This window comes from Accipiter gentilis, chromosome Z, assembly GCF_929443795.1.
Source record: "Accipiter gentilis chromosome Z, bAccGen1.1, whole genome shotgun sequence".
NCBI lineage: Eukaryota > Metazoa > Chordata > Aves > Accipitriformes > Accipitridae > Astur > Astur gentilis.
The window spans coordinates 72213971-72236549 of record NC_064919.1 but is presented as its reverse complement, the minus strand read 5'-3'; the positions used below and the strand labels follow the sequence as shown (position 1 = coordinate 72236549).

Here is a 22579-nt window from a genome sequence, read left to right as displayed (position 1 = left end):
CAATGCTCCGCTAAAACCGTGAAGGGCCAGCTGAAGAGCTGCAGAAAGTCCTTACAAGGCAAGTGCCTGGGTAGTAAATCAGAATGATACTTGGTGTAGATAAATGTAGAACGATGCTTGTAAGCAAAATACAACCCTAACTTGGCACATAAATTCACGGGCTCCAAACGCTATGACTCAGAGCTGGGATTTTGCCATTGTGGCAGGCTGTCCCCTGAGAAGGTCAGCTCGCTGCTCTTCACAGCTCCTCTTGTTCCCCACCCCAAAAACGTGCAGCAGAGCTGGAAAAATGCAGAGAAGGCCAACAAGGATGAGCAAAGCTCTGGAACAGATTCTGTGGAGGTCTTCCTTGGCGTGGCCTTCCCCAAGCTGTTATTCCTCAGATGCCCCTAAAATCGATGACCTGAAATGAAGAACCAACAGCCACAACAACAAAGGTGTCTCTCAACGTGAGCTCTCGCAGACTGCAGCTGGGATGCTGGGTACAGACGCTAAGCCATACCCTGGAGAGAAGCAGCCTGCTGGCATAGCGAATTTTATACTGTGTCCCAGTGTGTGCGGAATAGTGAAAGTAATTCTGGTTGCTTTCCAGTCTATGTTATACTAATTATTACATCTGATACAAGCTTTCTGGAGTGACATGGTCAAAAATTGTGTTGAGACAAATACTACAGAGAAAATTTTTAAAGGAAAGCAATAAAAGAGTGAGGGTCTCAAAAGTCTTACTTTTCCATGGATGTTTTTTTCATCTGCAAACCTCATGCTAGAGTTTAAAGACATTATGCCCAAATGGAATTTCAGTTATTGAGCAGGAGTAATAGAAACGTAGTGCAGAATTAGGGCAGCTCCTGCGTTGGTGTGTCCTCCTGCATTCTGGTATTTGTGCTATTTCCACAGAAAATACTGTAAGTAGTCAAGTCTCTAGTCAGCTTGAGGGAGTCCTTGGATCCTGTTCTGCTTTTGGTATGAAATGAGTACCATTCCAGTTAGAGTGAAAAAAATAAATAAATAAATAAATAAATAAAACACACAGGGGAAAAAATACCAGAAGAAAAATTTCAGAACATTTCAGAACAAGGATGGGCAGCACTCAGCGTCTTTTCCGGTAGTTCCTTCTGCAGCCAGGTTTTTCCAGCTGAGAAGGCTTTATCCCTCCTCGGGAACTGCAGCCACGTCCAAGAACACAGGCTCTTGGCAGCCAACTGGTACCGTCTGATGTAGCTGGAGAACTGAAAATAACTCTTCTAAGGGAAAAACTTCAGACGTAAAAGACTTTAGGCATAGCTATCTAATGTTGTTAGGTTTTAGTGTATTTTCTGTGATTAAAGAATTGGAGGTTAAGGGTGGGGGTTTGTGTTGTTTTCTTTCTCTCCTCTCAAAAATAAGCAGCTGAACAGTTTACCCACAAAGATAATACAGGACATAATGAATTGTATCAAACCTGCTGTCATTTGCGAAATCCAGATTCTCTCACTGCTTTTTGAATTATGTGGAAAAAATTCAGTCATTGAAATCAATGTTCAGTCTTTATTTGATACTCTTCCCTAAGTGCAGTTGGCTTGTTTTCCAATTTCTTCATTTATGTTAAAGGCAAAGTTGTACAGCTAACCATAATGTTGGATAAACAGTTATCAATAAAACCTTAGAACATTTGGTGGAAAAAAAAACCAAAAAACCTGTGGGATTTGGATCACTACATTGTTCTAACAGGGCAAGCTGCTTTGAAATAATTGTTTGCAGTGCTTGTTAATTTAAAGCAATCTCACCAACAGCAGCTGTGGGAGGATTATGATCTGGTCACCATCCAAGGCAAGGTGCAATGTAACTTAAAAACAAAAAAATCTCTAGCCTATACTAGTGTTAAAATTTGATTTAAAATAAGTGAAATAGTTTAGTAGTTGTAGTAGTATAGCATGTTGCGATAAATGATCCTTAGAAAGCTCTTGGTGTCTTCATCTACAGTGCAGACTTGGTAGCAGAAGCATATATGTAGATAAAAATGACCACAGCGTATGCTTCTTGTAGAGGACATTGCATTTGAGGATATCAAAATACTTAATAGACATTTAATACAGAATCACAACAATATGTTTCATGAGTATTATTTTCATTTAACTGCTGAGGGAAACAGAGATACAGAGAAACGGTCATTTTCCAGAAATCTTAAGGGGAATGTGGTAGTTGAGAATGTAGTGGCTTGGCAGAGAAAAAAAAATAAAATCCTAATAGAGTGCCAGGTTTCTTATTTTACTGGGTTTTGCATTTTTCTATTCTATTAGTAGTAAAGGGGATATTTTTAAAGTATGCACTATACTGGTAGATTATCATCCAGGAATACTGTGAACAACCTTCTTCAACTTTTCGGTTACTGGAAGGGAGGATCAATAGATTCTTGCATACACAAGTCAAATCTGGTGTTTTGGGAAGGGGTGGAAGAAACATTTCTCTTGTGTTTCTTTCAGATACTATTGCACTCACTGAAAGCATGAAGTAGAGAGATTTTGTTTGTAATGCTGGTATCACTCTTCAGATTTTATTAGCTCTTAGTCTGCTGAGATAAAATATTCCTGGCAAGTAACATCTTGACAGTTTCACTTATTTACTGTATATAATTTATGAGAATACTTTGGCTTTTCTGAAACAGAGAGATGTGTTTATGGAACGATATGAAGGATGTCTGAAATCTGAAAAAAAATATGCAAAAATGTGCAAATAAAAATGTGTTACGGTACAGATCATGCTGTTTAACAATGGTGAATTCATGGAGGTGTGCTCTATACAGATCCTCACACCAGTGCGCTTCTTGAAAGGTTGTTCAGTGCCACATGAGAGAGGAGAAAACAGAAAAGGAGAAGTGGATGATGATGGGTGAGATTAAAGGCTAGCCACACCGTGGACCACACTGTCGAGAGCATTGCAAGCAGGTCAAGGGAGGAGATCGTTGCCCTCTGTTTCCCACTGATGTGTTGTTTCTGGTTTCCTTATGGTGTGGGACATCCCAGCAGAAGACATAATGACAGACCAGGATCCAGTGGATGGCCGCTATGCAGAGGGAGGGCTGGAGCACTTGGTGTATAGGAGGCTAAAGAAACAGCATTTGTTTAACCTGAAGAAGGGGGGGGGGGGGGGGGTCAGGTTTCTGTTTTCTGCCATCACCAGTACAGCAAGGGCAGTTTCGTGTAAGGAGAGCCAGTTTCCTCTCGGAGGTATGCGCAGAAGAACAAGGGGCAGCGGTCACAAGCTGCAACAGCAAACCTCAAACATAAGGAGAAGATTCTTCCCCAGCAAGTGGTTGAGCACTGGAGCATGCTAGAGAGGCTGCAGGAACCCTGTCTTTGGAGATATTCAGCATGGGTTTGGGTAAGGCCCTTAGCAGCCTGATCCAACTTTGAAGCTGGCCTTCTTTGAAGCTGAACTAGGTAGCTACCAAAGAGACTTCCCATTTAAATTATTCTGTGCTTGTGTGATCCCAGAAAGGCTGAGACGGTAGGTGTTAAGAGGTGGCCTCTGTTGAGGACCTGATACCCAACAACTTCATAAACAGAGAGCAAGCCCTCTGTATAAGGTGGAGTTGTACGTAGATATGTTCACACAGGTTGCGAAAATCTTTTAGTAATTGTAATGGCAATTACATCATCTGATATGTATTAAGTTGGAAGGTAGGAAGAGCATATCTGTATTCTGAATGAACAAAATTCAGACTTTACTGATTTTCAATTGCATTAGTAATTAAATTCTTATAGGAGCAAATTTTCACAAGTGCTCTGAACTGCAGTTTATAGTCCTATAAAGGTAATTTATTAATCTCTGACAGAACATTTACATTTCAAAGGATTAAGTGTGGCTGTTAGGCCCCAATTTCATTCTATAAAGAGCTGAGAAGCCTTTGCACCCAACAACACTCAAAATTAAAGGCTCTTCCTGGATTTATTTTACTGTGCGTGGGAAAATTGCCAGGATTGTTAAGTGGTTCAGGGAAGCTAATGCTAGAAAATGGTAAGCTGTGCTGAAGGATGCCAGTTCTGCCAGATCCATGGCTCTGAGTGCTCACTGAGCAAAACATGGAAATGCAAACAAAGAAAATACTGGAAGACCATAGCAATTAAAAATTAAAAAAGGTGAACTGAGTATGAAACTTTTCTGGAAAACGAAGGGATAAATGAAGAAGGCTGATACTGCTTTTCCCTCCATATGAATGCAAAACGGGTTCCAGCAAAAGGTGGTTTAGGCTTTTTCTTTTCTAGTGGAAAAAAAGGATTTTGTAGCAACTATGTATTTTTAACGTAAAACTACGTGACAACAGGGCAGGCAATATTCTTAGTTGATGAACATCCAAAGCTCTCTATATAAGCTCTATACATACCACAGTCAGCATACATACCACAGGAACCCACCCCTATGCTTTTGGGTTGCAAGACATAAAATGTATTAATGCTTTGAGTTAGGTTGCCTCCTGAAACAAGAAAACAAACTCTCTTCAGGTTTAGGAAATAGGAGTTTTCTTACCACACTGTGTGTGATTTGACTATTCTATCTGCTGTCACAAGCTGGACAGTGTTGTTTACACTTTGAAGAATGATTAAGGATCTTTATTAAGATGGTTCTCTAAAAAGTAGACATATTCCACTCTGAGAACAAATCATGTCTTAAATCCGTCAGGCTCATGATGCCTTGACATGATCTTATGAGCAGATGCAACTGGAATCTACATGCAGTATTGTCATGGAAATTGGAGATAATTGTTTCTATGGCAGAATTGTGAACCCTAACTCTCTGCGTGTCGTAAATAATTGATTTATAACGTTCATCCTGGGCCTGATAAGCTGTTCCATTTGTCAGCAGGACTTAGACTTCTCATAATTATGACCTTTCCTTCTTAATGAGTGGCACCCTTTTTACTGACAGAGGCACAAGCCTGTTTTCCAGGTTTGTTTGGTTCCAGGGAGACTGTAAGATTTACTGCTGGAAACACTCTTGGTGGGTTTAGAGATGTGCAACTATCATTTTCCTAGTCGTGCTGCCAGATGTCCAAGAAGCCTGTTTCCAAATGTTACTATGGTGAAAAACCTGCAGCAAATCAGCAGAATTTCCTACATTGTTCTACAAATATCCGTTTTCTAGCTCTGTTGTGAACTGTGCAAAACTCTTTGGAATAAGACAAAAAGAAGACTAGTGTATGGAAGATTAGAAAAAATTAAACATCATTTGGCCACTAGATGGAAACAGAAGAAGCAAATGTGTTTATGTGTGGGTTAACTATATGTCTTTGCATATTCACCTTAATATTTTAATCTCTTGTCTTCACATGAATATAGAAAGAATAAATAAATTAATTTTTAGTATTGCAGTTCATATCAAGAATGAACTGGACAGAAGCGTATGTCTGGAGTAGACTAAAAATGCATACAAGAGAGCTGAAGTAAGAAGGGGAAGAGTAAGAATACCAATACAAGGGAAATCAAACTCAGGGAAGTGCTAAAAAATGCTCTGTGGCATGAAAGCCACATAATGCTGGCTCATCAAAAGGGGCAGAGTCTGTAGGGTTGTCTTCCCTTTTTTTTTCTTTAGAGTTTACCAATTTTGTGTTCCTTTGCAGCAGCAGGGAAGAAATCATATTGGGTCTTTGAATGTATCAGGAGTGATTTTCTGTGAGGAGGCCTTGCTTCTGAAAAGCTCTGGAAATTCTCATTGCATCTCCAGAAATTGCTGTTTTCATCCAAACTTGAATCTCTGAACCCCATATTACTAAACTGAAGAACCACAGCCTGCTTAGTTAACAGTTAAGCAGCTGTTCTGCATGGTCCTTATTGAGTCATGGAGTCATCTGGTCACAGAATAATCTAAATCAGAAGAAAACTCTTCAAGTCTCTAGTCCAACTGCTTGTTGAAAGCAGGACTGATTTTGAGGTTAGATCAGGTTGCTCAGGGCTTTGTCAAGTTTTGAATGCCTCCAACAATGGGGACTCCACAAACTCTCTGGCAAACCTGTTGCTGTCCTAGACCGCCCTTACTGTGGGGAAAAAAACATTCTTTATGTCTAACCAGAATTTCCCTTACAGCAAGACAGAGTTCTGAAACTCTTAGGGTCTTCACAGCCAAAGCTGCTGTTATCTTCACATTCCCTACCAGCTCTTCCATAATTGCAGGGCCTGCAAAGCATTTCCTTCACTTGGCCTGTCCAATGTCTACAGTAAAAAACTGTCACCGAGGGACTCAAATCACCTGGATTTTGAAAGTAAATCTTCCTTATCTAATATTTCTGGGGAAATTTTAGACATCTGTAGCTAGAGATCCTTTAGAAGATAGTTTGACAGTAACACAAAAATGACATGCTTCAACCATGATTCAGTTCATCCTAAAGTAGATGTCCATAAAATGTTATGTGGATTGCACGTGTTTCTCTCCCCCGATTGTAAAGGCTGCTGACTGTACTATGTACATTATGGATATCTAAAATTGAATTAACTGAATCTCACCCTTGCTGACTGTTACATAGATGACCACATCTTTCTGCTGCTTGTGGATATTGTTATCCATTCTGCAAGTCAGGGTACAAACTTACTGAATATGATAGGTGCTATATTTTGAAGTACGTATCCTTTAGGGGGATGTTGTTGTGGCATTAACAGCACCATATTTACTGATTTAACATTCGCAAGAATGTACTTGAATTTAGCACAGCACTTTTATTGGCATTAAATATCCTGTTCCTTTGCTCCAAAATGTTTGCAAAGCCTTTTAAATTAATGTAGGCTATAAAGGCTTTCTCGTCCATTGTGCACATTTGCTGACGTGTTGATAACTTTGTCTGCTGTTTCTGTTCCACAGTGACATACTTTAATTTTTGGCTAGATTAGGCAGTATGAATTTTTTGTTCAGTCTGTGCAAGCCTAGACAGAGTTTTAACAACTGTTGATAGAAAAGGTCCATCATGGACAGGTATGTGGAAAAATGCCAGTCTGACTGGGAGTTCAAAGGAAAGCAAAAGAAATACTTTCTGGAATCTTGGGAAGAAACCTGAATCTGTTTGCAGATACACTGGCCTTCTGGAGAAGGTTCACAGTTTTTTTTCTTTCTGTTTTGATGTGTATAAAAATCAAGAGAAACAGAGTGAAAAGGTGTTTTTAACTTGCAGGCTTCCTTTCCCTGCCGAAGAGCCTCTTTCTCAAACCAGGCTAAATATCCGTCCCTAATTAGTAGCAGATGCAGCAGTGCGTGCACAAGCGTGTGTCAAGAGGACATTTGGAAATCATAGCAGAAGATACCGTGCCAGATAGGAAAGGAATATGTGAAGCTGAGGCAGCGAGTTGTTAGGAGAGTTCAACAGTTGTTTTGTAAAGATAAGGAGGGAAAGGGGACAGCTGTTACGGGTTTTTAGGTGACACTGCAAATCAAGCGCATGACCCCCACTTCTCTTCAGCAGCGGTCTTCATCTGTTATTAAGATATGTCAGAAATGCATAGGAGTTAGAAGAGACACCTCCATAACTGATCTTCAAAAATATGTTTAAAACATTTACAGGTTTTCCTCCTGTCCCCAAATCCAGAAGCTTTTTAGCAGTCTAATGTCCACATTCTCATTTTCCATTTTTTAGTCTTGCTATCACATTGTTGTGTAAAAGAGGCAAACCAACTGCAAAGATATTAATGACTGTACCAAGACAGACAGAAAAACTTCTCCTACAAAGAACATAGAGGCAGACAGAATTAAAGAGAAAATATTTTTGTATCATCCTTTTTAGCAATGCTGCTACTATACTCTTAGTATTTTTATTACTTCTAATGATGTTAAAAATACAGTAATAGACAGTATATGTTTAATTGAAATTGTTGTTGGGCCCCTAAATGTACTTGCACCAATCTCAACATGCTTAGTCCTTCAGTTTCAAATGCATCATAATGCTAATTCTCCAACGTCTTTTTTTGGGGTTGGTGGGTTTTATTGTTATTTTAGAATAATACTACTGATAAACATTTGGAGTTATATTGCAAGGTTTCTGTCAGTCTCACTCAACACCATGACTACAGTCCTTTACGTGCCAGATAGACTGTGATTTACAAATACTGATGTTTTCAGTGCATTTTTTTACCGGCCTTTGTAGCCTAATCCAAAATAGTTTTATTTTATTTTCTGAAAAAGAGATTAAAATTTTATTTTTAAATATAGTTGGAGAAGTAGGATCGATCTTACAGTAAATAACTGAACATTGGCGTGCAGAGCCTTCGATGGGCACTTGACCCACAACGGAATGAGCAAGGGCACCTCTGGTGTCATGTGGTTAAGTAGCATCAAGGAGTATTGATTCTGTCTGCTTCCTCTTCTGAAGTGCTGTGTGGAGGAAGGATGCTTCCAGGGAACCTGGCCTTGCATTTCCCCAAAGCCATTGACACAGTTTTTGGTGTTAGGAATATGGGAATGAGGTTGGCAGCCCTGTTATTTGCAATGGCAAGCATTGTCAGAAGTACATCGGTTTTATTCTCCTTTGGGGATATCATAACTGCTGCCACATGGTCTCCACTTTCCCCATTGTTTCTCTGCATTATGAAAGAAGAGGAGACAGGCTTCACGAGGGCAAGGAGAACTCAACTGTGGCCTGACAAATCCATAAAACCCCGTGTGAGGGCTACAAAACAATGCCATAGGATAAGGTAACTGCCCTCACGATGCTGGAGGACTTTCCATCAGTTGCTGTTTCCCAAAGAGGGGCTGGATAATTTGGAGAGCTTCTCTGTAGACACAAGTTCAAACAAACGAACAGGTGTTCAGTCACAAGTCACTAATTCCTAAGTGTAGAAGGTTATTAATGAGGCTTTCTTTTCTGAAATACTTTTCAGAAGTGCGTCAAAATCATCTCAGTTCACAGAAATATATGGCTTTGTTCTAAGTGGAATATTCTAACAGAAAGGAATTTTAACTAAAAATTTGTAACCTGTACATAGACCAAACGTGCTTTCAGTTATTTCTTTTTAGAATTACCAAACTCCTCAGGACATTTTCTACCTAATACTTATATTCTTACCTAAGCTTTTTTTTTAACCTTGTTGTAGAACATGCCTGCAGAAGCTGCCCTTTACTCTGCTGTAATTACTGCCCAGACCTACTACTTTGCTAGGAATCATTTTCTTTAATGAATCATGAAAGATCCATAAAATGTATTCATAATATTTATTATACTGTTGTTAAGTCAGTGTGTTCTTGCAGGATTATGCAATCTGGAGAGCTTTATAAATACTTACAAATATTGTTGACAAGCTGGAGGCAGTCCAGCGGAGGGCCACTAGGAAGTTTAGAGGGTGGAAGCACATGATGTACAAGGGGAAGCTGAAGAAACCGGGTTTGTTTTCCATTTACCTGCAGGAGCTTTTATGGACAAGCCACTTTCTTCTGAGAGGTACACAAAATGGCAAGGGGCAATGGTCACTAACTGCAGCAGAAGATGACCCGTGTGAGCATAAAGAAAAAATTCTTCCTCTGTGAGTGAGGCAAGTTTTGCTGGACAGGCCACAGGATCTCCGTCTTTGGTGATATTTGAAGCAGGACAGGGCAAGGCCCTCAGCAGCCTGATCTAACTTTGCAGATGGCCTTGCTTTGACTGTAAGGTTGGACAGGATTGACCCCCAGAGTTCCCTCCTAACCGAAATTATTCTCTTGTTCTCGTAAATAGATGTATCACAAATAAGCGCAACTTTGTGTGCTGCTTTGTGCTTCCAAGTTCACTGATGATCGGACCGTAGGCAGTGTTGCTAACATTTTATGCGATTATGATTGCCTAAGTCTTCCTACTGAAATGTTCCCAGTTGCCTGGAGCTCACCGGGGAATTGTCATTTATTGTGTTTGTGAGATTTCAGTACTCACACAAGAATTCTCAGTTCTGCGTGTGTGCTCAGGAGAAACTTGCTTGCACTCAGTAACTAAAATATCCAAAGAGCCTGACATCACCGTTTGCTTAGGCTCTCCTAGCAATTAGCACCGATGAGCCTGCGTGTGCTGCCGACGGAGCGCGTCTGAGCACGCTCTGTCCTGCGGCTGCAGAGACGAAGCAGCGTTTCTCTGAGCAGCCACAGCCAGCTGCTGCGGGCTGGGACGTGGCCAACCTCTGGAAAGGAGAGCAGGAAGCCTGTCTCGCGTGTGCGTTCAGTGACCCTCTTGTTGACGCCAAAGCAGCGTGGAGGAGGGAGTAGGTTGAAATGTAGTGGGGGCAAGAACTAAACTGGGGGAAAGGGATATGGGCAAGGGTTGTATTTATGCAGCTGTGTAGACGCGAGCTGAAGGCGTCTCAGTGGCCCCGTAGATGCCTGTCGGCATTAATTACCTGCTTGCATGCCTTTGGGGCTCCTTCCTGGAGTAACCCTTTCCATATCCCAGGAGAAGCTTCCTGAAAGTATTGACATTTTGTTTGGAGAGTCCTTTAGCATAAGCTTACCTGTGGTGCAGTTGGATCCAGCTCTCTGTACAGCCTCTGCGTGTGTTATCTGCTGCTGACACCATACAGATATTCCCTAAAGGTGATCTGGCATTGCGTAACTTCAGGGCAGATGAGATAAGAAGCAGCCAGGGTCCGTGTTTGGCTGACAGCAAGAGACGTGCCGTCCTGCATCCAGGGGCATGCTGCAGTGCAGGACAGCAGGTGTGATGGATAGGCAGCCAAGGAGCTAGGCTGGACTGGTTTAGATGGGGTGGAAGAGAAGGCACCTGGACAGCAGCTTGCTTTGTGTTGGAGGACCACTGTAGCAAGCAAAGATTAGGTTTGTCTGAAAGAAAAAAGTGGGACTGAGCACAAGACCTTGAAGCACTGGATCGGGTGATAAGGACAAGTCAGAAGCAAACGACAGGTTTGTGATACTGAGACACAAAGGATCACACTGGCAAAGAAATGCACAGAAAAGCTCTGCGTAAGCCTTACAGCGTACTTTGTTCCAGAGCCTGAATTAGATCTGGATTTCTTCGTCTCATGGGTCTGCTGCTCCATACCAAAGAGAGAGAAATCTATCTGGCAAAGCGCGTGTCTGAGGCAGCTATTGAGCCCCAGCAATTAGGCCTTTCCCATCCAGGCAGCGCTGTTGCAGTTGGCATTCAGGAAGGTTGGCTCGTATTTATTACATATTTTCTTCTTATGTACATACATCTTTTTTCCACTGCGCACTAGAGCTGTGGAAAGAAAACATAAATCTGCTGGTGATTGAGATTCATCTAGACGCTGCACCAGAAGTGCACCAGTTTGGTCTCATTAGAAGCAACAGATCAGCAATTTAAGGCATTAAAAAGGGAACATTTTATTAGGTATCTTTTCTCAGTTTAATCTGAACAGGCCTGTACTACATTTTGCAGAAGGGTCCCATTGGGGAACTGTCTAGGTACACCCTGTTCAGCATGAGTAAGCATGGTAGAGCCAGTCCCGCCCTCTGTTCGTTTCATAATGATTTTGTGTCTTTTTTAGTGCAAGTGATAGGATTTAAATCGCTCAGGAGTCACTAAGATCTTGACATTTTTAATTTATAAGGAAGCTTTCTAAAAAGCTGTTGAAATGTTAATGTCTATTCAATGTATCTTTGCTGTGAACTTAGAAGATGCTTTTCATAGAAGAAATTGCCATTGTCTGTGTCAACAACAAGTTTCTCACCAGAGGGCCTGTGACAAAAAGTAAATCCATTTGTAAATTCTGTAACAAATGGCTACATGCTGCAACAGCTGCATTATGCAAGGCTTTTAGAAAGGATTCTGTGGCAGCAGTTTGCAGGAAGCTTTGCAGTATTTTAGGGACTTGATATCTTTTCATTTGTAATACTTGTAAGGTTCATTTGATGTGTTTATTGTTGCTGTCTTTAAACATGTTTTGGTAAGTGCTCACTGTCACATAGCAGAGCTATAGTTCTCATGGGCCTTTCTGGACTTCAAATTGCAAAACAGAACTCACACAAATGTTCACCAAAATGCATTTTCTGACTTTTTAGGTAGTTGAGTTCTGTTGTCTGATAACAAAAGCTTAGTGTTCCTTGTGGAGCAGGCAGCACAATTGTCAGATGCACCCTAATTGTACTATTTCAAGATGCCAATGTAAATCTTCTTCCCCCCCGCCTCCGGATTGAGCTGAACTAGCCAGTTTCCACCCTCCCACTTCAGGAGGTTTACCGGGAACTTTTTGGCCCCGACCAAAAAACAGAACTGCACCCTGGGACTGCGCCGGGGTCTGTCCCTCGGCAGCAGCCTGCTCTCCTGGGCATTCAGCAGCAGTATGTCACACGCTCCCATGTTCACCCATCGTGGGCAATGTTGAAAATGAACTTAGAATTGCAGACAAGAAGTGTGGGATATCAAAGAGAAAAGGAAAGAAAAGAAGGGTAGAGGGAAAGCGCCTTGAGGAAAGAAGCAGGGAATCCATTGGTGGAAGCAAAAAGCTTGGGGAGGAAAAGAGGGGATGAGAAAAGACAAAAAGGAGAAAAGGGAAAGTGCAAAAGGATTTCTGTCACTAGGTTAAGTGATAAAATCTGAGATCCTCAGTGCTCTGAAAGAGCATGAAAGGGAATTTGTTCTCTGATCTTCCCATCATGTGAATGTTATTCTCTTTTTACAAACTGGACTTAAAAAATCCCAACGTTGCCTTTCTTTTGACTCTCACTTTCCTAGGACACTGGCACCGAGTGCGCTCAGTTTCCACTGAAATGTATGAAAGTTAATTGTGCGCTTGGTTTAGATTATTCCACTAATCACATTTTCTTACTAGTGTGCCCTTGGCCCTGCTGCACTATCACACATTGCTCACAAACAATACCACGCATTTGATTCTTCAGAGCTTGAAAATGAGAGGTATTTTTGGCTCTTGTCACAGTTTACAGACTTAAAAGCCATGATGGCCCCTTCCCTTTGTTGAGCCCTATTCATCTCTTAAACTGATTGTGGTCTGTCATCACTGGTAGAGCATCAGTGATGAGTGGATCCCAAAAGCTATGCATCCTCTGCCTTATCTTCATGTGTAGTGTAGAAGTCACAGAGAGAGTTAATGCTGCATGAACTGCTCTGCAAGATTTACAAGGCGGGGGTGAGGGGAAAGACCATAACCTGCAATAAATAAATCTTCCTATCTGTCTCTGGTATAATCTCAGCAGCAGAATAAGCACATGGCAAAAGTTCAGGAAACACTCTGTTTCTTCAGTTCTTCAAGTCACTGTTGCTTTTCACAGCTCTGCCTGGGGAGCAAGCTAAAAACCACCATGAATGCTGTATGTATTCTGGTAACTGAGAAATTAATAGGAGGTTTTTTCACAAGGTCAGGAATATCAGTCTTATTGGTGCTAAATGACTACATGTTGAATGACTGTTTTAAGCTGTCTTTCTTTACAGTTTAGTATATCCTCCCTTATGACATTCTGCCTTCTTTTATAAAAAAAAAAAAAAAGAGTAAAGAAATTACTTTGCCCATGGACTGAACAGGGGATATAGCTATAGACTGTCCCTTGGCTACACTCCCAGACTTCTGCTTATATAGTAACTTGTAAGCGAGCCTGAGAGGTGTTATTTACAGACAGGAGACAGGGTAGAGTTCAAGAGAAAAGGACAGGACTTAACACCTTTCTAAACCGTGAATTTTGTGCTATCCTCGCCATACTCCTCTTTCTGAGCTCTCTCTATATGCATTATATCTAACGCAGGTTTCCTTGCAGCACTAAAATGGAATGGTGGTTTTTGGCACAGAGCTGTGAACTGACATGAGCTTGCCCGGTATTTTTTGACTATAAGTAGAAGAGAAAGTTTGTATCATGTTTGTGTTACATAGCAAGTCTTATAAAGTTTGTCACTTATGGACCAGGGATGACAAAACTAGGCTGACTGATCAAATAAAGTCTAATTTATTTAATAGTAGAAAAAATATTTTAAACCACCATTGGTTGATACTTATGTCTGTCTTCCTGGCTTCCTTTTTCAAAAGTGTTGTAAAAGAGTAATAGCTGTGCCAAGGAAGACATAAAATTCCTTTAGCCTTGTATCCTATCTCCTGTATTTTCAATGGTTGCTTACCAAATGCATAGTGAAGAACAGAAGAATGGAGCAAGCACTGAATGTTCTGCCTTCCTCCAGTGATGTGTGTCTTGGGGTGGTTTGGAGCCAGAGGTGGTGCCTAGATATTTATGACCTTTGAATATTTTTTTCCTGTAAAGTTGATAATCATCCTCTTAAATATGCAGAAGTATATAATTTTAGGATCCTAAATGCCATGTAATAAGGACTTTCACAACTCAACTACAAGTTGAATGGATAAATGTGTCCTTTTGTTCCTTTGAACCTGCTACTTAGTTGTTGCATTAGCTGCCCCCCTACATTTATTTTTTTTTTAATTTCAAGAGACAGTGAATAATCAATCCCAGGTTATCTCTTCTGTTCTTTCTGGTTTTGTAGATCTCCCTACTAAGCTGTCTCTTTTCCAGACTGGAAAGTCCTAGCTTATTTCATCACAAAAAAAAATCTGTTCTTTAGCTTTTTTTGATAGCCTTCTCTGAAAACAGTTTAGGATAGGAAATCATTTTCCTTTCCAACTCTGCTGAAGGGTGAAAAAAGAGACGGGTGTGGTGTGCATGCATGTGTACAAACACTCCTGCCCTCTGCACCATGGTGGTTTCATCTTGGGAGGTTAACTCCATTGTAGGACTCACACAGTGCAACGGGGTGAGGGGAGACCGGAGCATGGAGAGCCCCATCATGCAAATCTGCTGTCACTGCTGTCAAACGTGATGGCAGCTGTTTGGAAGAAGTTTACAGGCTTTCTGCAGTGATAATGGGTAATGGCTCTTCGGCTTACCTTCTGCAAGGCAGCATTAGAGGTACTCCTTCTTTGTAGTGCTGCGTCTCCAGATGCTTAAGCAGCTGACACTTTAACCTGCTCCCAAATTAACACGGTTTGAAAAGGGCTTGGCACTTTTATGAGAAAAAGAAACCTGATTTGAGCTCGAAATATTTGCTGAGTGATTTCTAAAAGAAGAAAACTTGTAAAAACATATTTGATTTATAGTTTGGTGAGACATACTAGGCATGTATTGGGGCCAGGTGAAGATTAATCTGTCAGCATTTTGCCACTGTCGTAGGAATTTCCAGCATGTGCCACCATGTTCTGTGCCCTCAGGACTCAAAAGAGATCACTCCTGGGTTTGGTTTCCCAGCTCAGATAACAGCACAAACATCTCGCCAACAGACCAAGACCTATGCTGACCTACAATAGCATTATATAAGCAGTCACTTTAATAAAAGTAATAGGTCTATCTGTGCCTCATGTGATAAAATTATGCCCCATGCAAGGGGCCAGTGCAAATTTAGGCACCGTGTGAAGCCCTCAGTATGGCACTTAAAGGTGTGTCTCTAACTGAAAAGCTATCTTCAATATGAAGAACACCAGAGTACTTAGCATGAGCAAACAGCTTTCTCTAACCTGCTTAGGAATAGCTGAACTGTTTCAGATAGAGATTTCCATAAAAGACAGGCACCTGATACTGAGATTGTCACCTCAAATGAATAAATTATAGCAAAGTGTCAAGCAATTCAATACCAGATTTTGTACTGGGATGTGTAAGGAAGACTTAGCAGATGTCTGTGTTAGCTCTGCTATTCATATATATTTTATTTTAAAATGTTTCTGGCATCTTATATCTCTGTTCTGTTATGTGGACACTCTGTCTGCCCACTCTAGTCTCACTACTCTCACATCTTCTAACAATTTTTCTCTCTTACGCTAAGATAAGGCCCCAAAAACTACTAAAGTTTTTGAGTTTTGTTTCACAGTTACAGCTGCAGTCTCTTGACTACCATAATTTTCCTTTTTTCTCCTTTGAAATTTTGTGATTTAATTTGGATGCTTACCTCAAGCTTCATTGTCTGGAAATTAACCTGGAAATTGTGTAAGGTGTACATCAGTATTTCCCATGTTCTTTGGTTCCTGGTTTTGCTGGAACAATTTATACTTCGAAATTCATCTTTTTAATGATAATTTGACATTTCCATGTATTCTTCCTGGTAGAACTAAAAAGTATAGTTAAAGAATACAAAAACTTGAAAGAGTTTTTCAAATTTCAAACAAAGAAAAGTTAGGTAGGAAGCCAGTATAAAACTTCATGCTATTGTTATTTCCTAAACTGGCTTGCTTATTCCTTTTTAATATACACATTTCTCAGGTTTATTGGAGCCAGAACTCGTGGGGCTGGTTATAATGCCAACACAGAGATGTTATCCAAAATTTCAGGTTCATTTAATCAATATAAATTACTCTCTGTAAGTCCATGTGTGGCAAGTGCAAACGATGCAAGCTGATTTCTTTTATCTTTTATGCTCATTCCTGTTGCTGGAGTCACACCACAGGTCAAGACAAGGGACAGAACGGATTTCTGCTTGAGTCTCTTACTCCTTGCCATGTGCCCCCACATCATTTTTAAGCTGTGCAGAATCACTGGCACTTGGCTTTAGGCACCTCATAAGGAGCAAGGGTGGGGTTTTGTTTTGTTTTTTTCTGCAAAATAAGTGCTTCATTGCCAGTGAAAAAATTGTGCTCATCTGTGCCTGCCTGCTCATTCCCAAACCTTCACTGCTGCCTTGCACATGCTGGCACAGGATTTTTTGCAGTCACAGGGGAAGCTGGTTGGAGGAACCGATTTGGCTGGAAAATACTCCTCTTTTTTTTCCCCAGTGTTAGCTGTCAACTGCTTCCCTTCCCTGGTCTGATGTACCACCTGGTCATACAGGCCCTTGGAGCAAGAGAGTGGCCCTGGAGCCTCCTTATTCCCATGGCAAGGCCAGCTGTGCAGGAGTTAAGGAACCTCAGTCAAGGAGGAGAGATCAGTATCTCCAGATGGCAGATCAGAGCACCTCAGCTCCTTCCTTACGGGCATCAATTAAGCTCTTTGAAGTTAGAAGGCAAGAATCCATGTCTTTGCACCCAGAAAGCGTGCCAAGGAGCCCAGGGGGAAGCAAAGTGGTTGAGCCCACCTAGAACAAGGAAGGCTTTGGGGCAACACTAGTGGCACGTGTTCATAGCCTCACCCAGGGAAGCATTCAGTGGGGGTAGTTTTGACAACACTGTGCTGGGATTGTTACAGAAGAGGTGCCAGGCTTGTTTGTAGAGATCAGACGCAACAGATCACAGCATGGAAAGATTCCCTGTGCACCCTTGCTTTGATACTGCCAGGGAACCTGCAAAGAGATTACCCAACCTGTAGCTATTGTATATGCTATCACTCCTGCTTAATGCAAATGAGTTATTTTAGGACGTAATTTGATTTACTGTTTAGGTTTCTTAGCTGTATCTTGATATGTTTAAGGAAATCCCTGATAGCATTGGATCCTTCATGGGCAAGGGACCAAACTGAGCAAGGTCAGTGTAAATGAGGCTCTTGGGAGCCTAACATAATGATAAAACTGCATCAGGCACGTGCATCAAAACTCATTGCTGGTCCTTTAAGTGCGAAGAATGGCTTTGTGAGCTGTGGATTGTAATTGCCCCATTAATTTTATGTTTGCATTGTCCAAGAGCAGTGGTGTGTACTCAGAAATCCCTTTGCAGAACTGATCCTGGCCACATGTGCACAGGGAACGTGGCTCCTGAGCACTGTCATCAGGATCGTGACCCTTCACAGCTTGGTTGTCCTCTGTTCTCACAACTGTTGCTGTTTCTCTTCCACTGTAACATCTGGAGACTTTCACCAAGACAAAGTGTAAGAAGAGGATGTCTGCACATCTCTTTGTCCAAGTCTTGAAGCAGTAGCATCTATTGGCTGGCTGGTGAGAAAAGGAGCGGTGTCGTGGTTTAACCTCAGCCAGCAACTAAGCACCACACAGCCACTCACTCACTCTCCCCCATCCAGTGGGATGGGGGGAGGAAATTGGGAAAAAAAAAGGTAAAACTCTAGGGTTGAGATAAGAACGGTGTAGCAGAACAGAAAAGAAGAAACTAATAATGATAATGATAACACTAATAAAATGACAGCAGCAATAATAAAAGGATTGGAATGTACAAATGATGCGCAGGGCAATTGCTCGCCACCCGCCGACCGACACCCCGCCAGTCCCCGAGCGGCGATTCCCTGCCTCCCCACTTCCCAGTTCCTAAACTAGATGGGACGTCCCATGGTATGGAATACACCGTTGGCCAGCTTGGGTCAGGTGCCCTGGCTGTGTCCTGTGCCAACTTCTTGTACCCCTCCAGCCTTCTCGCTGGCTGGGCATGAGAAGCTGAAAAATCCTTGACTATAGTCTAAACACTACTGAGCAACAACTGAAAACATCAGTGTTATCAACATTCTTCATATGCTGAACTCAAAACATAGCACTGCACCAGCTACTAGGAAGACAGTTAACTCTATCCCAGCTGAAACCAGGACAAGTGGAGAGAGAAGTTGTAAAATACAGAGGGGTTTTTTTGTGTCACCGGTGGGGCCTCTGTCTCTGTGTCAGTCCCTCTTGTTTATTATATTACTCTTCTATATCAGGGAAGAAAGTTGAGCTTAAATATTATAAGTTAAAGACCCATTACTGGATATATCTACTTGGAGATTTTTTTTTTATTATTATTATTATTATTTTTTTGTAAACTAAGCTGACATGTATTTCAGCTCCCTGTTTCATTTAGAAAGATTAATTTGTTAGAGATCTCTGATTGCCTGGACACTGTCAGATGTGATCCTTGTCTTTGCTTACCTTTTCAAAAGAAACAGCTCTAAGAGCAGCTAGAGGAAGAAAGATTTTCATGTTTCTTAAATTACCAACAGTTTTTTCCTATTTTGAAATTAAAACAGTTAGTATTATTTGTATTTTTATCATCTGGGGCCTGACTCTGTGCTGTGCTAAGTCTACACACAGTAGCTAATCATACATCCTAATACCATACCGTGTTCAGACATAGCAGAAGTTATTTGCATTTTATTTCTGGAGTAACTGTCAGAATGTGATGGCTCATGTCATTCAGTACAGTGTTGTCTTGGTCACTGACATAAACAAGCCGGCAGAAACACTGAAGTTCACCATAAACTCTAAACTTTGCACATTTCGATGCTGACTTGGTCCTTAAACAGCCCCTGTGCAGTTTGCATGTTCCCTCTAGAGATTGATCCTCATAGGCAGTGCAGTACTGAGTTTTTCCAAGTAGGTGGAAGCAATCAAGATAACCTCTCTAGGCATAATTATTTTTTCCAAAGTGTAACTGCATTCCCTGTTCTAGCACTACTTTTAGCCCAGCTATGAAAGGAGGCTGCTGGAAGTCACAGGAGGGGCCTTGCTCAGAGAATTCCAACTCAGCTTTGCAGGCCATGGGGCAAACCCTGTAACACTTGCCTCGCTCAAGCCAGCAAGATTGCAAGCTGAAGAAGAATTTGTCTCTTGAGATGCAAATAAGCATTCAAGCTTGAAGTGCAGAGCTCAGCTTTCCTGAAGTTAGTCCAGCGCTGTGACCAGCATTCGGCACTAATGAACGTCTGCTGAGGAAGGGCTTTTTAGTGGAAATGGTGGTGGTCTTTTGGTAAAGCCTTTAATGCAGTGTTTTAGGAGACAAAGTCATGCGTTCCACTGTCTGCAAGGTTCAGCATTAATGGTTGATGTAAACCTGTCTGACTGTTCGGGATAGTTCTGGCCACAAAATCAATGTTGGAGAGCAAACATTATGGGCTTTTATTGATGAGTTCATTTCTTAAACATGTCAGTAAGTGCAAGTAGGTCTGAAATGTTGCAACACGCTCTACAGACTGTTTGCTTTTACCATCTAGTATTTTCCTTCTATTGTCAGCTTTTTGAGATCTAATCTTTTGCTGTAGCTTCTGCCTTTCTGTTGTGTTTTTTGAGTGTCAACATTCCACAGAAAGATTTTCTCTTTATCTTTATTTTCATTAAAAAATAATTTTTTTTTGTAGCTACCCGGAATAGCAAAGGTTGAATCTTCTGAAACAACCAGCATTTGTTTCAGGTTAGGGTTTTTTTGTCTGTTACTGACAGCTTGTGCGTGAGCGAGCCCAGGCCAGTTCTTAAGGCAAACACCAGTTTGTGCAGTTTTTTTACTTTCTGACTTTTTTGGGAAACCAGAGTAAGTATTACCCATGGGTGTAATACAGAAGAATTGCCGTCGCTTATTTCACCTGAATAAACCACATGTGTGTATTTGCGCATGGGCCTCCTGCTCACAGGCAGGTTACGTCGCTGAAATCTTACCTTCCTCTGTAGCATTATTTAGCCGATCTCCTGCCGTAGCTTCTGGCCTCTCTGACGATCGCCAAGTGCTCGTTTCACCAAGTCAGGCAGCGGGGAGCGCTGGCCCCGCTCGCACCGCGGCGTTTGTGTGCGGCTGTCTCTCATTGTCCAGACTTGGACATGGCTTCACATCTCCTACTCTTGAGATCAGCTTGGCACCGAGCAGCCGTTCCTCAGCTGGCTGGGAAGCATCCCCTGGCCCCGCTCTGCTGCTCTGCCTGGGGTGGGATGGCAGTAACCGCTGCCCAGAGCTGCAGCGGGGTGTCCGGGGCCTCCGTCCGAAGTGGGGGGGACGGGACGACTCCCCCCCCCTGCGTGGGAAAGCAGACACCCTTCTCGTGCGGGGGCGGGCAGCTCCAAACCCCCGGGCAGGCAAAAGCAAACCTGGCGTTGCAAATAAAGCTCTTTGGGATGCAAAGAGTCGCAAAATTTAGGTTCATTTTTAGTATCTGTTTAGCAGTTGCTTTCTGTAGCGTGCATTTAAAAAGCAGCTTCCAAGTATAGGTGTCATTAGGATTTATAGTTCATGGTTTTGGTTTTTTGTCTTCTTTCTGCGTGCCTCTTTTTTCATCTGCCTTTTTCCGCCTACTTATCCTGGGCTGCTTGTACCTCAACGTAACATCTGAAGTGACTGAAAATACAGGGATATTTAAAGGTTAGATGAGGGGTTCAGCACTATAAATCTCAAGGTAAAGATTCTGCAACTGTCTCTGACCAATTCTGTTGAAATGCAGGCCATAATGTATAATTCATCTCGCCTTTCCAAACTTGCACTGGCCCTGCAGGGCCATCAAGATTTAACGGTTTTGCTTAAATAAACTGAGACAGCATGATTTAGTGTATAATCAAGAATTGGATCTAAGTAAAAGGGTGGTATTTCACAAGGTCACTCGTGCTGCTGTAACAAAAGCAGCTGTCTGTACAGCGAAAGAATGGGAATAATTAAGACTTTCTGAACCCAATTAGAATTGCAAGAAACATAGTATTCTGTGGGGATATGCTAGGTTAGTCATCATAAAAATTACTTTTTCCCTCTTCAGATATTACTTTATCGTTAAAATCTGATTGAACATCCCATTCATCTTTTATTCAGCAGATTTTGTTTTTATTTAACTACATTACTGATGATGAGCCAAAGCACATCCCCATATGGGATGTGAAACAAGGCTGCCAACGTTAAATGTAGTAGGAAATTATAGAATAACTTTCTACCCAAAAGTAAACTGGATCTCGGTTTTGTCTCTCCCTTACACTTGCGTAAATCCATTTTACCTGCTGATGTTGATTCATACAATAGTAAAACCAGCACCAATTAGAGAGGAGTTTTCCCGCCAAATTGAATCAATTTCCTGAAGTAAAACGTAGTATCATCATTGAGTGGTGTTCTTACATGAATTATCTTCATAGCTATTTCTATTTATCGTTTTAAAGAAAAAACTAACCTTCTTGCACTCATCATGTTTTTCTGCTCACCTGCAGAGGGGGTGAATGAATCACTTAATCCCATGTGCTTCAGTGTGCCAAAAATGTAGTTTTGGTCATTTTGTGTAATTACAGCTTGTGGTTGTTGCTGAGGAAATGGTGTGATTATAACTTTTTTCTTGCGACCTGTCTGAGTAACAAACTCTTTCTCTTACTGTGCAGGAGTATAGATGGAAACACAGTTGCTGAGACTGTAGTCAAGATATAGAAATCTAGCTAAATGCACACAAGTGATCTGTGGGCTGTTGTAAACTCAATTTTCTCTTACTAAGGCATTGGAGCAAAATCAACAGAACGACTGCTGGCTTAAATGGTGTGTTTGTTGACACAGAATAGCAGAGGAATACTCAGAGAAAAATGAAGAGAACAAGGGAAGTTGGGTGAGCAGCGAGGTGATGCACAATCACTGTGGGAGATGAGTTCTGCAGCACCTGCCTTCAGGCTTTCCAAAGCTACAGGTTCCCCAGAGCAGGAATGGTGTATCTCATAGTAATATCTAGTGTCAATCTATAGCACATGTATCAGTGATTTATACCTGCCTTTAGCAACCTGAATATAAATGGAGCTTCCTAACTGACTGTCAGTGCAGTGTCTGACACATTAAAGCAAGTTGTAGGTGCCAGGATTTTCTGAGTAATCATTTTGGCGTTGGCAACTGTTCTTCCCTCCCACTTTCTAAGCTCAGTTGGGGTTCACATAATGAACCTCTCTTCTTCCCCTGTTTTCCCACTGCAAAAAACAGAGAAATGCCTATGTCACAATAATTTTAGGGAGATTATGTGTGATTGTTTGAATGGTAGCTTGAATGAAGGCATGTACAAAGCTCTTAATGTGTTGTGTGTTGAATGTCCAGAACCTGCTGACTTTAAGCACATATTGGAAAGCTCC

The 22579-nt window shown here is 41.5% G+C and overlaps 1 protein-coding gene across 2 annotated transcripts in view; it reads left to right on the top strand.

Annotated features, from left to right (window-relative positions):
• The window catches only part of GHR (growth hormone receptor), a 130540-nt gene that overhangs the window by 79964 nt on the left and 27997 nt on the right, over positions 1 to 22579 (top strand). The window lies entirely within an intron of this gene.